The sequence below is a fragment of the Haemaphysalis longicornis genome, unplaced genomic scaffold (genome assembly GCF_048455015.1).
Source record: "Haemaphysalis longicornis isolate Haplotype H1 unplaced genomic scaffold, Haemaphysalis longicornis Haplotype H1 scaffold_2, whole genome shotgun sequence".
Classification (NCBI taxonomy): domain Eukaryota; kingdom Metazoa; phylum Arthropoda; class Arachnida; order Ixodida; family Ixodidae; genus Haemaphysalis; species Haemaphysalis longicornis.
The window spans coordinates 194,602,786-194,617,082 of NW_027526295.1; positions in this window are offsets into that span (position 1 = coordinate 194,602,786).

The window sequence follows — 14,297 nt, forward strand, 5'->3', positions numbered from 1 at the left end:
GACAAGCGAATTGTACTGGGTTCTTCCGTCCGGTTCTCTCATGCGCTAAGTAATAATGTTTCACAGCTCACTACTCTTTTTTCACCTGTATTGAGCGCCACCCTCAGGGCTTATACACTGGACTCCAGACTTCTACCAGCCACCGACCATGTCATGTGGGAGGATGTGTGACCTTTTGCTGCGTTTGCAAACACTGCGTTCGATTCACCAGCGTATAACCTTTAAGATCACGAGGGGTTCTAAATTTCATGACTGCTCCTTAATAAGGAGTACACGATAAAGTCAGACTCGTCTTCGCTATTTTAAGTCATGAAGGTGCACTTATACACTGATGAACTAAACATCTGGTTGGGAAAATGTACTGCAAACGTATGCGTTTTGTGTTCAGACAGTTTCATGGGCCGGCGTTGATTGTGCTGGGAGAAGCCATGTTTACGGCTGCTTTAAGGGGAGCATTGCGATTTTTCGAACAACTTTTGACAACGGGTTCGACGCAGTGGTGTCTCGCGCAGTGAAATACGACCACGGCGAGAGGTCATTTGTTGCTTCTCCCAAGCCGATAATCCCACTTCTCGCCTAATTAAAGCGCACTCTTACCGATAACTATAGCTTCACTTCATTCACGATATAGGACGCAAATGAACGGTAAGCGTCCCTCCCTGTGGTTCCACCGAGAATGCTGAGGCGAAGGAACTGTTGGCGAGATCTGCAAAGATGATTCTACCGGAAGCTCCTACGTAAAGACGACAGTTACGATGCAGTGATGACGACATCGATTGCATCTTCCTCTGTCTGCCCACTCCGCGCTCCAACATTTGTGTCGCAATTCCAGGAGCTGGGTTTGAGCCGTGATGAATTAGGGACGTAGGTACCAACATTTACCATCTCTTCCTAATGAAAGTTGAGAGAAGCGCGGAAGCTAAAAGTGAGTCCAACCTTCAAAGACCCAAATCGCAAATGCAGGACGGACCCATGAGACGATTTTTCGCGAACTAAGTAAGCGCATGTATACGAACGATCTAAATGTATACCGATACGTGGTTTAGGAGATAAGGGTACACTGTGTTACTGCTTCTACATGATCGATGCGTGCGCTGCCTTATCTAGAACGGTTCCTTTAACCGTTTTTACACACTGGAAGCCGGTTTCAAGCAAGCGATCGAGCGTCCGCTGTATGGGAAAATGAATTTTTTTTTTTTCGGAACGCCATCGGTCTCACTAAGAAAGCTGCCGCTTTAAAAACTGCGGCTGTTGGTTGCCTCAGTGCGATTCCTCGATTGTTGTTGCCCATTGTAATTTGAATATCGCCTGTTACCGTTGCTGAAGTGTCTGCTAGCGCTGCTCCTCCTCTCAACTTCCTCTGCTCTGCAAATAAACCCGTCCGCGCTCCGCTCAGTTGCTTCTTCGGTACTGCGCCGTCCGATGACTGGAAATGGACGCCAACGATTCCGTCAGCGGACTGACTGGCACATCTTCAACTATCGCCAGCCAGCTAGCACACTGTCAGAACCGCGAGCACCTCCGAAGACAAGGCTGCACAAAGGAGAGCTCGCGACGCCGAACGTAAACGCCAGCGTCGAACAGCGGATTCCTCGCTTCGAGAACGAGAAACCGCAAAACGTTCCCCACTACTCGATAAATAAAGAAGACATTTAATACGCTACTACACGTGTCTTTACTCTAACAACCAATTAACACGCTACTACTCCACGGCTTTGTATCCCCTCAGGGTTCCCACGTGGATGGTGCAATTTTTTTCAGTAAGCTTTGTATTTCTTTTTTTTTTTTTTGCTTCTCCACTTAAATGAATTTTGACTTGATGAAATCTGTGAGGACTACACCCCGTGCTCTCCGCTGAATACTCATGTTACCTTTTGTATAAATTCTTTTTTTTGTTTTGCACTAACTGTGCCAATGGTATAAGTTGCCGAACGTACTTTTAACGATCAATGCGTCCGCCGCTCCCAACCCCCACCCCCCAACAACCTTTTCTATCTTTTTCTTGTCATCTTTTTATCTCGTAGTAAGCTCTGTGTAGTATTCGCGTTTCGACCTCTTTCTTTTGCTTCTCTGCTCACGTTAATGCTGTACGTGCTGAAAATGACGATAACTCTTGCATAACTTCTCTTTTTCCGTTTGTTTATTTAAGTTGCCACTTGCTGCCACTGGTCAACGGGGCCGTAGGGCCGGTCAAGCTGCTCTAATCCAGCTTTCTTCCACGGTTCCCGCCCATGTACGGCGTGGGCAGATAAGCAAATGTTCAATGTTGAAATTGTTAAATGAAGACGGAAGGCAATAACGTTTCTAGCGCTGCATTCAGGTAACACCCCCTCCTCTCTCTCTTTACACCCCTCGCGCTATTTTACACCCCCCCACCCCCCACTCGTCGCGCTCTCGTTCCATTTAACCCCTCCCCATCCCCCCCGTCTCAAATTTTGCTTTCTCCTCATTTCTACACTGTCGTTTTCAATATATTCCCCTTCGCACTCCACTCTTCTTCCTCCACACTCCTCGATTACCCTGCCTTCTGTCTCACTGGCGCTTTATCGAACTCTCTCCCACTCCTACCTTGCCTGCTCCGCGATCTCACACTCTTCACTGATCATCTCTCCTTCCCATTTCCTCCTTGTGCTCTAGTGCTCATCGGTTTTCTCCCTCTTATTTCCGTCATGCTGTGTCTTCATCTGAAGAGAAAGAGAGAAAATAAACTTTAATTAAATCACCCTGGGTTCAACTACTACGAAAGTGGTCGGCAAGAGGACGAGACGATGCGCAAACAGTTTTCCCACCGTCTCGTCTAATTGCCGTCCACTAAAGTCGCAGTTACATGGTTGGTTGGAAACAGCGCGTTAAAACAGGACCACGAAGAAAAGAACCGTCGTTGGTTGGAAACAGCGCGTTAAAACAGGACCACGAGGTAAAGAACCGGACAGGACGGTTCTTTTCTTCGTGGTCCTGTTTTAACGCGCTGTTTCCAACCAACCATGTCACTTTACCAACTCGCCCAGCTCTCCATCCTGCTGAAGTCGCAGTTACATATACCCAGCGCGATTCCAGATGAAGCAGCACCAACTAGCCTCGTTTGACGTCCCTTAGCACCCTCTCTTGTTGCCCTTCCTTCTCTTCGGCTTCCTTTTCCCTCCGATCCCATCTGATCTCTCGCCCACTCTGCATCCTCCCCTTCTCCACCCCCTCCGCTCCACAATTCCCATTTACCCATTTCTATTTTCCATTTCCATATATCTTCATTACCCTCCCACTTCCTATAGTCTCCCCTCTTCTGTTGGGCCCCGGCCACTACACCGCTTTTTCCTTACTACCTCCTCCACTACACTGCTGTTCTTCTCACTTATACCTCGCCCCCACCCTCCATTGCCTCCGTATTCCCCGCTCCAACCCATCTCATCACCCTGCACTTCATCATCGTACCATTCATTCAAATCCCTTCCCTCTCCTGCTAGTCTGTTTCACAAGCTCGCCTTCTTCCTCTCCCGTCTCTGTTTATCTCGCTCCCTCTGCTTCATTTTCTCTCCTCCCCTTCTTCCTCAACACTCTTCCCCTGACAAGTCTCCTAACCACAAGTTACCACTGGCTAAATGATGTACTACTGGGTAGGCCAACCGCTAACATTTCTGGCTAATTCAACAGACAGACAGACAGACAGACAGACAGACAGACAGACAGACAGACAGACAGACAGACAGACAGACAGACAGACAGACAGACAGACAGACAGACAGACAGACAGACAGACAGACATTTTGGCGTTTAGGTAGCGTAAGAAAGATAGAAACAGCAGCACGGGACAGGGTGGGCACCGAAAGGACATTCTTCGTGCAGCTTGGAGGCAGCATGACTGGAGGCTAGCCTAGCGAGTATTCTTTGGACGACCTACGCCCACACGTCCTAAGTCGGAGGCCTTCTACTCCTTGGAACCAGAGGGCGCTTCTTATAGCGCTTCTTATAGCGCTTCTTATAGAGCACTTATAGTGCCGACCCGTTGCAAAGGGTATGACCATTAAATCATCATCATCATCATCATCATCATCATCATCATCATCATCATCATCATCCACGCTGCAACCAGAGAGGGTTTGCGCACACTATTTCGCATCGTCGTTGCTTCAACCACAGCGTTGTACCGTGATCACTTCCACCGGTTGCCAGACGCCGGTCATGGTCTGCGATGCAATCACAGACAGCGGAGCACCGCTACAGAGGCAAAGAAAATGGCATGGCTGTCTCTGAGTATCCTGATTACAAAAAAGGGCGTCACAGTAGGTGTTTTCTGATGGCTAATGGACGGCAAAAAGAAACAAATAACAACGAAAAGCTGATACGTGCTGAGGTGCCAAGGTCTGCTTTCACCTTCAATGTGTTTCCACTGCGATTACCACTGGACAAAAAACAAACGCATGTTGAGAACATGCCATTTAGTTAATGAGACGGTCTTCGAAGCAAGTCATCATTCATGAATCGAAGGTGGGCACTGAGAAAAAGACATCAGCGCGAGGGTACAGAAATTAGATGTGTGTAATGGAATCTCTTGACGCTGATATGGCTGCGAGTGCTAGTTACGCGACCTTCGTGCGCAATAGGCGCTGCTTGAGCGCGGTCGCGTACGCGGAAGCCGGTCCCGACGACGTGCATTATTCCCCCTTCCCTCCTGCCGGCAATGCCCAGAGCGCGACCGCCCTTGGTGGTCGTGGTCGCCCTGATGATGGCGTCGTTTGTAGCTGAGAGTAGAAGGAAGATGGTGAGGAGGAGGAGGGGATGGCCCGGAGAGACCTTTGTCCGGCGCGGGGAGCACTTGACCAGGATGCGACCAGCGCACGCGGCCAGTCTGCCACCTCCGCCCCCCCACGCCCCGTTGGCCTTGTGCTTCGCTTCTTTGGCTCGAGCTGGCCACGTCTTCGCTCTTGGTCTTTGTCCAAGCCCCTTTCCTCCATGTGTCCATGCTGGGCTTTCTTCTCCTGCTTTACCTCTCCGGGCTGCCAAGGAACGCGTTCGAGCGGGCGAACCGCACTGCGCGGGACAAAAATAAAAAAGGACACGCACGTAACGAATGCTCACGTTGGGCACCAGACATGTCGGGATAACCCGAGGAGTTTCTGCTCGTAAACAGATACACATAAGTGCCACAGAGAGGGGTGCCACAGTTTCTGCAAGTGACCAGGTACAAGTAACCGCCCCTTGAGGCGCGGACGTACGTGAACTGTTTTCTTGGTATTTTTGCGAGCGCTACGCGCATGCCTGGACGGCACCAAGCGCTCCTAGTATAACGCATGCTCACAAGCGCGGTAAACGGCGGGTGTAACTACTAGGTTTTCTGATGACGTCGCACACATTAAAGCCAGAAACAACCGCTCCGCTGCTAAAAAGAATAAAATTCGTTTAGTCATGCACTTGCCTGAATCCTCTACTTCGCCGTAATTTCACCGAGTTGTTTGGGCAGGAGACAGGCCGCGGCAAGTGTTCGTGGGAAAACTGCACGGAGGAAACTGGCCGGGTGTCCTCAGCCTCCTTCGTCATTATGACTAAGAACATGTCATTGTCTATCCTAGGCAATGAACCTATTTCATACATTTTTGCGTTACCTTACCGCAAGTGCTGATGCAAGGAATGCCGACAGGCAAGGAAAAGGAATTGTCGAAAAAAAAAAAAACCTTTCAGACTTTTCCAGCGGCCAGAATATCCTGCAAATAAACGGTTTCAAAACCTCGGGTTAATGCATTCGCTCTGATTTCGGGATCAATGTCGTGCACACCACGCGGCAAGTCTGGTTTACAACGAGCAGTAGAGGTCCCAGGTTAGCTCCCTGCGGAGTATATACTATAGCGCACTGATGACCTTGAGTGCGCCATACCGAGGCGCTTGCGTATTGACCCCACATTGCTATAATCCCCGTTCAGAGACTCCTTCCAGCCGAAGCCTGAACCAGATCAACCTGACGTCCTGCTGGGTGAGTCAGCCGCATTTAGTCACGAAGCCCTGTGCACCAGAAAAGGCCCCGTTACACGTGCGTCCGACTGCGCCCTCCCCCTATCGACGCTAAAAATACGGCTCGGCACCGAGCTGCACCTCCATGCAAAAGATGGGCTGCACGAGACCCGGCCTCCTTCCTTCCTACGCGGAGCGGAATAATTTCAAAGGAGGGATGCGACCGCGAGACAGGAAGTGGATACAGGGCGTAAGGCAAGACAACAACAACAAGCTTATCTCCGCGCCAAAAAGAAACTCGTATTTTCTCCCGCGCATATCCTGTCTCGAGAAACGGAGAAGAGTCGGAGCGTGCATGCGATGATTCTCGTCTCCCGCTTCCTCTTCTTCCACTTTTGGAGCCTGGGACAGGCCTGGCCCTCTTCCTCCTCCTACCCCGTAAAATCGAGCGTGAGCAGCCACGGATGAGCATGAGAGGCGATGCCGTACGACGCAGCGCCCAGCACCCGAGTCTCCGCTGGGCGCATACATTTGCCCGTCTGCCGCACACCTCCGTCGCTTGGTGTTAACACCACTTAGATTGAAAGGCCCAGAAACCTTGTGTCTTTAACGTGCTTGTTTGTCTCATCCATGGTAAAGCTCTGGGTCACCTCGTTGTTTAGTATCTTCAGATCAAAACGGTTGAGTCTAAACGGATTGACACGCGTTTGGTGACGATTCGTCACCGGGGCTTGCGTTTGCGTGGGAGGGGATGGCTGGATTGATGCGCGGATGGGCGTCGTCTTCCGAGTGGCAGATGAGCTGTCGAGAAGCGTGCATTGCCGCCGGCAACGCTGCTACCTTGAGTGGGAAGGCTCTCTGGAGTTTGCAAGTCCGCAGGGGTTGCTTCCTTCCTAGTCCTCGATTAGCTCTTGTTTACCTTACCTTGCCAGTTCGCCCCAGATGGGGTCACCCTTGTTTATCTCGCGTGTTGAGAGGAGGAGGAGGCGTCTGTGGAGTCACCGGTACGACGCGCGCATTGGAGCAACCTTCGCGGGGCGAGGTGACTGGGCGAACTGGGCCTGAGGGTGCTACGTGATGTCTCAGTCGCAGGCAGCGTTGCGAGGTCATTTAGGACTCGGCTGCAATCATTCCTGATTCTTTCCAATCTGGAAACAAGCCTCACCACTCGGAGTGCCTTGCAGCCGACGTGCGACGGGCCCATCACTGCAGTAGAATACGTTACTTCTCTTTTGACACGAGTTAGCAGTCGATTCGAACATGCGCTGAAAGTTTTAAACGTATTTTCTTTCTACTGGAGGGCAACAGCTATGCATTGTGCATTCGGATGCTAAACAATATAGCACCGAAATTTTACAAACCTGTTATGGTGCAAATCTTACACCATGGATGCAATCAACGAATTATCTTCCATTTATACCGAATAATGCGGATTATACAACAAGGTGAAGCTCGACCACTTTTTAGATCGATCAGGGATTATATGTATACTGTAATTCGAACCAGGAGCACAAGAACGACTTGGCGCGCTGGAGACCAACAGTCGCTAGGAGTTTAGGGTACACTAAAGCCCCTCCATCACGGTCAGGGCCGCTTATGGCAGTATGGGGGGGCTTTAGGGTACACCAGCCTGCAACAGTCGTTTTATCAACAGATTTAACCAGCGAGCTATAGCTGCTGTGTAGCGTGACGTAGAAATAATCGATAACTCGCAATGGAAGGCAAGTACCGATAGAATTTGATCGGCCCATATTTTTGCTCCCTCGATTTCGGCTTTGCGGGAGACACTGCACACCACTGTGTTGCAAACGTCGAGGAAGTGTGGATTGGGAAGGGGACCGTCGACCTGCCTCCAGGTTTGTATAAATGGTTCCACGGCCGTTTTTAAGGACTACGCCGGAGCCGCTTACCCACCGTGAATCCTTATGAGTAGGACTCGCAACTGTATACGATCCCGGCACCGTTATAATATTCCAAGCAACTAAATAATTGATACGTCATCAGGAACACCCCAAAGTATACTGCTTGACTTGGAGCCCGAATTCTATCAGCACAGCTTCCCTCATTAAATGAAAAAAAAAAAAAAAACAATTCCAGCCAAACTTTTTCCCAGAAACGGTTTAAGTGCATACAACACGAAAATGAACCTACTGCCTTAACAAGCAAGCAAACCGGCATTCATAGCGCGGTGCGTGTAGCGCTTTATCCATTCGTGGTCAGCGTGGCTCTGCGCCATGTGTTAGAGAGAGAGAGAGAGAGAGAGAGAGAGAGAGAGAGAGAGAGAGAGAGAGAGAGAGAGAGAGAGAGAGAGAGAGAGAGAGAGAGTAAACTTTATTTTGCAAAAAAAAAAAAAAAAAGTGGGGGGAGCACGTGGTCGGATTCCTCATTTCAGGATCCCGTTGGAGCTTGCTGCCTTCTCCTCACGTTCCACCAGCCGAAGCTGAGTTTCGCTGCTGGAGCTGGCCAGTTTAGAATGCTCGTGGGCAGTGTTGTGACTCCAGCTTCGAGAAAGGGGGGGGGGGGGGGGTGGTGAGAAATCTCCACCCTCAACTTGTTACTCCGCGATTTCACCGCACTCTCCGCACTTTCGGCGGCAGTGCCGACGAAGCAGTAAGGGGATCAAACGTAAAGCATCAGTTATCTGTTTAAAACGCGCCAGCGTGAAACCACAGTGGCTGGCAGCATCAATTACCTGGAATTTGAAAGGGCACCTCCATTTGGTATATGCTTGTTCCGCCCACAGACGGCAAGAAGAAACGAACAGCCACAGCAGACGGAGCTTTCAGTACTTGTGTCCGAGTTGACCTCATGGCGCGACGTAATCGCTGCCGACAGCGGAAGCAGAGTGAGGGAGAGCGCGTGGCGGGCAGGTCAAAAGGAGAGGACATTGAGCCGGCGCTCACGACTTCGTCACCGGCGCAAGGTGGCACTAATCGCGACGACGCCCGTGCCGACGGCTTGGGTGCACGTTACGCAGCGCACGTGCCCCTCATGTGACCTGAGGTTAAGGTGTGGTTGCCTCGCAGCTCGTTACGAAAGCAGGATGCGCCACGTCGCTTGCTTCCCACATTTTTTATTTTTATTTTTGTCTATGGCGTATGCATATTTATCGCAGAAGCAGATTGGCAGCTTCGTGCGTCGTGTCTCAGTCATAAGGTCACGGCATTCGGCGGAAATTAACCTCCGTACTGCTGTATGTGATTTTGTTTTCTGATGTCCTTTGTTTTTGGTCTGATTCACCAACATTCCTTCTCGTTTCGATTTAATACTGCGGCAACATCGCGGTTCAATTAAGATTTATTCGATCAATCATTCAGGAAATTAATCAGTTTTAGAGTAATAATACAGCAGCGTGTGAAACACCGTCTTCCCCAACTGCCTACATTAAAAGCGGGAGCTGTGATAACACAGCTGGCAGAGAATATAGCTTTGTACCGCCCCCGTTGCACTTCAGGGTTTCGAGGAAATTCCTTCCCTCCTTCCTTCCTTGGATAATAAAACCAGCGCGAACTCAGACGAAAGAAGTGCAACACAAGGACAGCCGCTGGGAAAGTTTAAACACTAAAAAGAGCCCGATGTAACTGAAATGAAGTGCAGGAGGGTTGCAAGTTGGGCTTGTTGGAAAGACATTCTTGGATAAAACCAGAGCGAACTCAGACAAAGACGAAAGACGTGCGACACAGCAGCTGTCCTTGTGTTGCACTTCTTTCGTATTTGTCTGAGGTCGCGCTGGTTTTATCCAAGAATGTCTTTTCAACTAGTCCAGATTGCAACCCTCCTGCTTCCTTCCTTCCTTCCAGTTAAAATTTGGGAGGACCGGTCGACTGACCATTGAAGATGACTGGATCGTTGGCCGACTGCACCTATCGGACGACGGTCTACTCCAAAGGTGCATATGTATAATTTATTTATACGAATTACTTGCAGCTCTGAGCAATACCGGGGCTCTCTTCTCTTCTCGCCAAACACCTCGTTTTTACCACGAGAACCCCGCCTCCAAGAGCGCGTCACGGCAAAGAGTGAGAAGGGCCTATCAATTAATCTTCATTAGTCCGCCGATTACCCACAGCAACAACGAATCTTAGTTTCATGCACGCGACCCAACCTTCTCACTCTCACGAGAACTCCAAGGTGCTCATCAAAGCTCGCCAACGAACAAACAACACGAAAACATAACTAAACTAAGAAACTCGCAAAGCTCAGCAATCATACCTCGCGAGGCCTGCCTAAGTATCATTCATGCAATGCGCATCGATAAGAACTCACGCCGACTATGCGAACGCAAAATACGTACTAGCGCCAAGAACTCGCGCCACGAATTACAAAGTTTGACCGTCTGCCTATTGACGTGAGCCCATCACCGAGGTGACGCACCACGACGCAAAACAAATAGCGCTCGCACTCCGTAACTTTAGGCAGTACGACATCTTCAGACACCGCAGCGCGTTTCTCCATTCAAGTTCCGACCCGTCGAATGACTTCGCAGCTACCGTAGCGGTACCGACCAGATGGCACCCGCGTCTCACACGCTGTAACGCGGTAATTACCATCGTTAAATGGAAAAGACGCATTCGGCGGGTTTCTCAAAATAGTCGGGGGAAAACCTCATTCTGAAGGGACAGCCGCTCTTGACCACTATTGTGGCGGCCGGGGCCTCTCGGCCCCACATGGCGTACTCACATGGGAAACAAAAAGACGAATTCCTTCGGCCACCCGCTGCACCCCTCGCACACTACGTCAGCCCAGCCGGCATGAAAACAAATAAACACAACAAATCGAAACGCGCCAATCCCACATATACAAGCAGCCCTGCGGTTTTCATAAATTAAACGAAGTTCCCGAACACGTGCTTGCTTGCTTGCTTAATTACTCACTAAATAACTTACTCACTCAGTCACTCAATCACTTACTTACAAACTCACTCACTCGCTCGCTCACTCACTCACTCGCTCACTCACTCACTCACTCACTCACTCACTCACTCACTCACTCACTCACTCACTCACTCACTCACTCACTCACTCACTCACTCACTCACTCACTCACTCACTCACTCACTCACGTCCTTCCTGCGCCCTCCTCGCACGGCTACGAGAATGACGTCACTCTGGAATGGGTGTGATTGTCCGTACCTTCGAAACGGTGATCGGCCAGCCCCCGACGGATGACATCATACCTCCTCCACCCCACGTGACGAATGAGATCACCAAAAGTGCAACTCTACCGCACGTGACCTCAAAAGGGATAACTCAACTGTGTGAATTAAGGCACGAAGCAGTGGCCTGCTTGGAGAACCTTGAGGGGCACGTGCTGATATTCACCGATGGGTCCGTGCTTCCAGACAAGGGGGCGGTGACTGCAGCATCCATCGCACCTGCCTTCGCTTCAGCCAGGCAATGCCGCCTGCCAGTGGCCAGCAGCTCCACAACGGCAGAAATCGCGGGCCTTCACTTGGCTGCGGACATCATTAAGGAGTGCCAGCAGAACCTCATCAACCGGAAAGTAGCCATCCTCTCAGATTCGAAGGCTGCCCTCCTGAGGCTCGACCGGGCCCACCTCAGCTGTCTCGCTGTACAAAGTCGTGCCAGCAAACTGCACAGCCTCAGCGCCAGAGGCCTTAGCATTCATCTGCAATGGCTACCTGCTCACCCAGGCAGCAAGGGAAATGAGGAGCTGATCGCCTGGCAAAAGAAGCGCATCATCCATCCACTTCGATGAGTGAGGCAATCAGGCCCCTGGACGTCGCGCGGTACCTTATCCGAAGGGACCTCCAAGCCATGCCCCCTGACTCCCGAGTTGCATCCGGCAAGCCACCGCACGTGCTTCATTCGAGGGGACTGACCCGAGCTGACCGTGCTCTCCTCCTTCGTCTGCAAATCGACTGTCACCGCTGCGCGGGAAGAAGTCACAGGCTTGGCATCAACAGTTCACCCAGCAATAGAGAGACTCGCAATAGAGATACCAGCAATAGAGAGACCGGCAATAGAGACACCCGCGCATGCACTGTGCGGGTGTCCACAACATTCGCAGGCTCGATCAGCGCTGAGAGCGTCGTATGCGAAACTGGGACTGCCTTCATGCACCTCATCAAACTTGTTTTTCCTGGATTGTCGCAAATCAAATCGCGAAAAAGCGTTCCAAGCCCTGCTGGACTTTTTAAAGGACACGGGACTCTCGGACCGGCTATGATGCCGTCAGAAATGTCCACACCGAAAGTTGGGCGAGTTGGTAAATCATCTTGAACGAAACACACACAGCGCGCAAAACAACAGGACGAAAGACGGAGGGATGTACGATTGTAAAACAGCGCTTGTGTTGTACATCCCTCCGTCTTTCGTCCTGTTGTTTTGCGCGCTGTGTGTGTTTCGTTCAAGAAATGTCCATGCTGCGCGGCTTGTAAACCGCCATCTTATTCTCCCTTTCTATCCTTTTGTTTCTGTACACACTCTTTTCTGTCTATCCTCCTTCCAGACTCGTTAGTCTCGATTGAGTTGCCCTCAACCCGAGAGGCAGTTATCGGCTGTGTCGACTTTCGTTTCTCTTCCAATAAAGCAACTCTCTCTCTCTCTCTCTCTCTCTCTCTCTCTCTCTCTCTCTCTCTCTCTCTCTCTCTCTCTCTCTCTCTCTCTCTCTCTCTCTCTCTTCCTTCCTTCCTTCCTTTGTTCCTTCCTTCTTGCCCCCTGAGATAATGTGCCGGCGGCCACCACTCCATCTGGAGCGAACGGGCAACGCTAAACGATGGGAAGGACTAAAAGTATTTTTTTCCCCCTATGTCTTCTTGGCATGGTTCATTTCCCTTGTCTTTGTGTCGATGCTTTGATGGCAACCGGACACCAAACTGCCGCTTCGATGGCAACGCCTCGCGAGGTGCTGCTGCTCAGCGGGAGGATGACAGGTGATGGTCAGGAGCCCTCCTCAAACAGGCACCGTCTACTCATTGGGGGAGTGGTTCTCGGGGACGAAGTGCATCTTTCCCTGCGGGGTACCTCAATAGTGGGTTCGTGTTTTGCAATCGTACAAGCTGAATGAGTTGATCACACGCTTGTCTTATTTCTAGCTTTCCACGGGGCTTCATAGGACCATTGAAGCTGTTGCAGAGGCTGCACCGACCACATTCCATTCTCCAGTGTTTGCATGCAGCCCTGCATTTTCATATTTAGACACATTGCATTAGGCCAACTTTTAAACCAAGATCGTTATCCCCAACCACACAGCTTGGTGCCTTGCTCCGTATGCACAGAAGGCGAGGGACAATTGCTGGTTTCCTCACCAAAGGATACTCCTGATGAGTGGAATGTAGTTACCCCCTCTTGTTTGAACGTGATTCTATTGGGCACTTACTCACTCGAAAGCCGCTTCGGAAACTTGACACGGGCATGAACTGGCGCGACAAGGGCCAAGCTTGCGACCTGACCAATTGCCTAGGGCCAATGCTCTGCCGTGGTGGATGACCTCTGCCTTCGCTCTGTAGGCGTCTCAAAGGAATCCACGCCGCTCTGCATTCTCCAAAAAGCACATAAAGAAAGACACGTTAAGAGCGAAACCTTTGCTGCCAGTGCATCTCTTCCGGTATGAAGTGCTCGTCTGCCCTTTCTGCTCAACCCCCGAAACTATCCTTTCATAGCGGTCTGATTTTTTATCTGGCAGCTTATTTACTCGTTTTTTTTCTTCTTCAGAGCGGCCTTGTCGAACTGCCAACCAACGCGAGCGGCCGCCTTAAAAAGGCCAATTTATTTTTGCTACCTCTTCTCACGTCTCCGCTTACGATGCGCCAAGCCCCGCTACCCGCGTCAAAAATGCATCAGCCGCATCCGGGCTGCACAATAACGCCACGCTTCACTCTGTACAAACACTTGCGGCGAGCCGCTCGACTACGAAATCCCGTTGGGGTTCACCCCAACCGCTGGAATGCATGCACGCTGTGCTGGCCACTCAGCAGATCGGTGCAGCGAGGACGGGAGCCTAGCAGTAGCTAGCAGTAAACGAACGGAACGCTCCGAGCTCTGTGTTCCTCCGCTTGATACCATGACCTTTCGCTGGGAGGCGCACACTTCCGCACCAGGGTTTGGAACATCACGGTTTGAAAATCAACCTTTTCGGCCTCAGTGTTTTCATTTTGCCAAAATTCTTGTTATTTTAAGTTGCTTAGTGAGTTCACCTGAAGGAAACTACTTTATCGCACGACGGAGCTGCGTCGCCTTCCGCGCGCGCCGAAGTATGGCAACGCTGCACACAACAAGCGAGAACGACTGTGCGGTCGGGGCATATCGTATGTGTAAGTGCTGCTGCGCCGTGCCCCATACGACGACGGTAGCTCGGCGGCTCCTAGGGGAGCACGATTTCCGCTTTGCATGAGG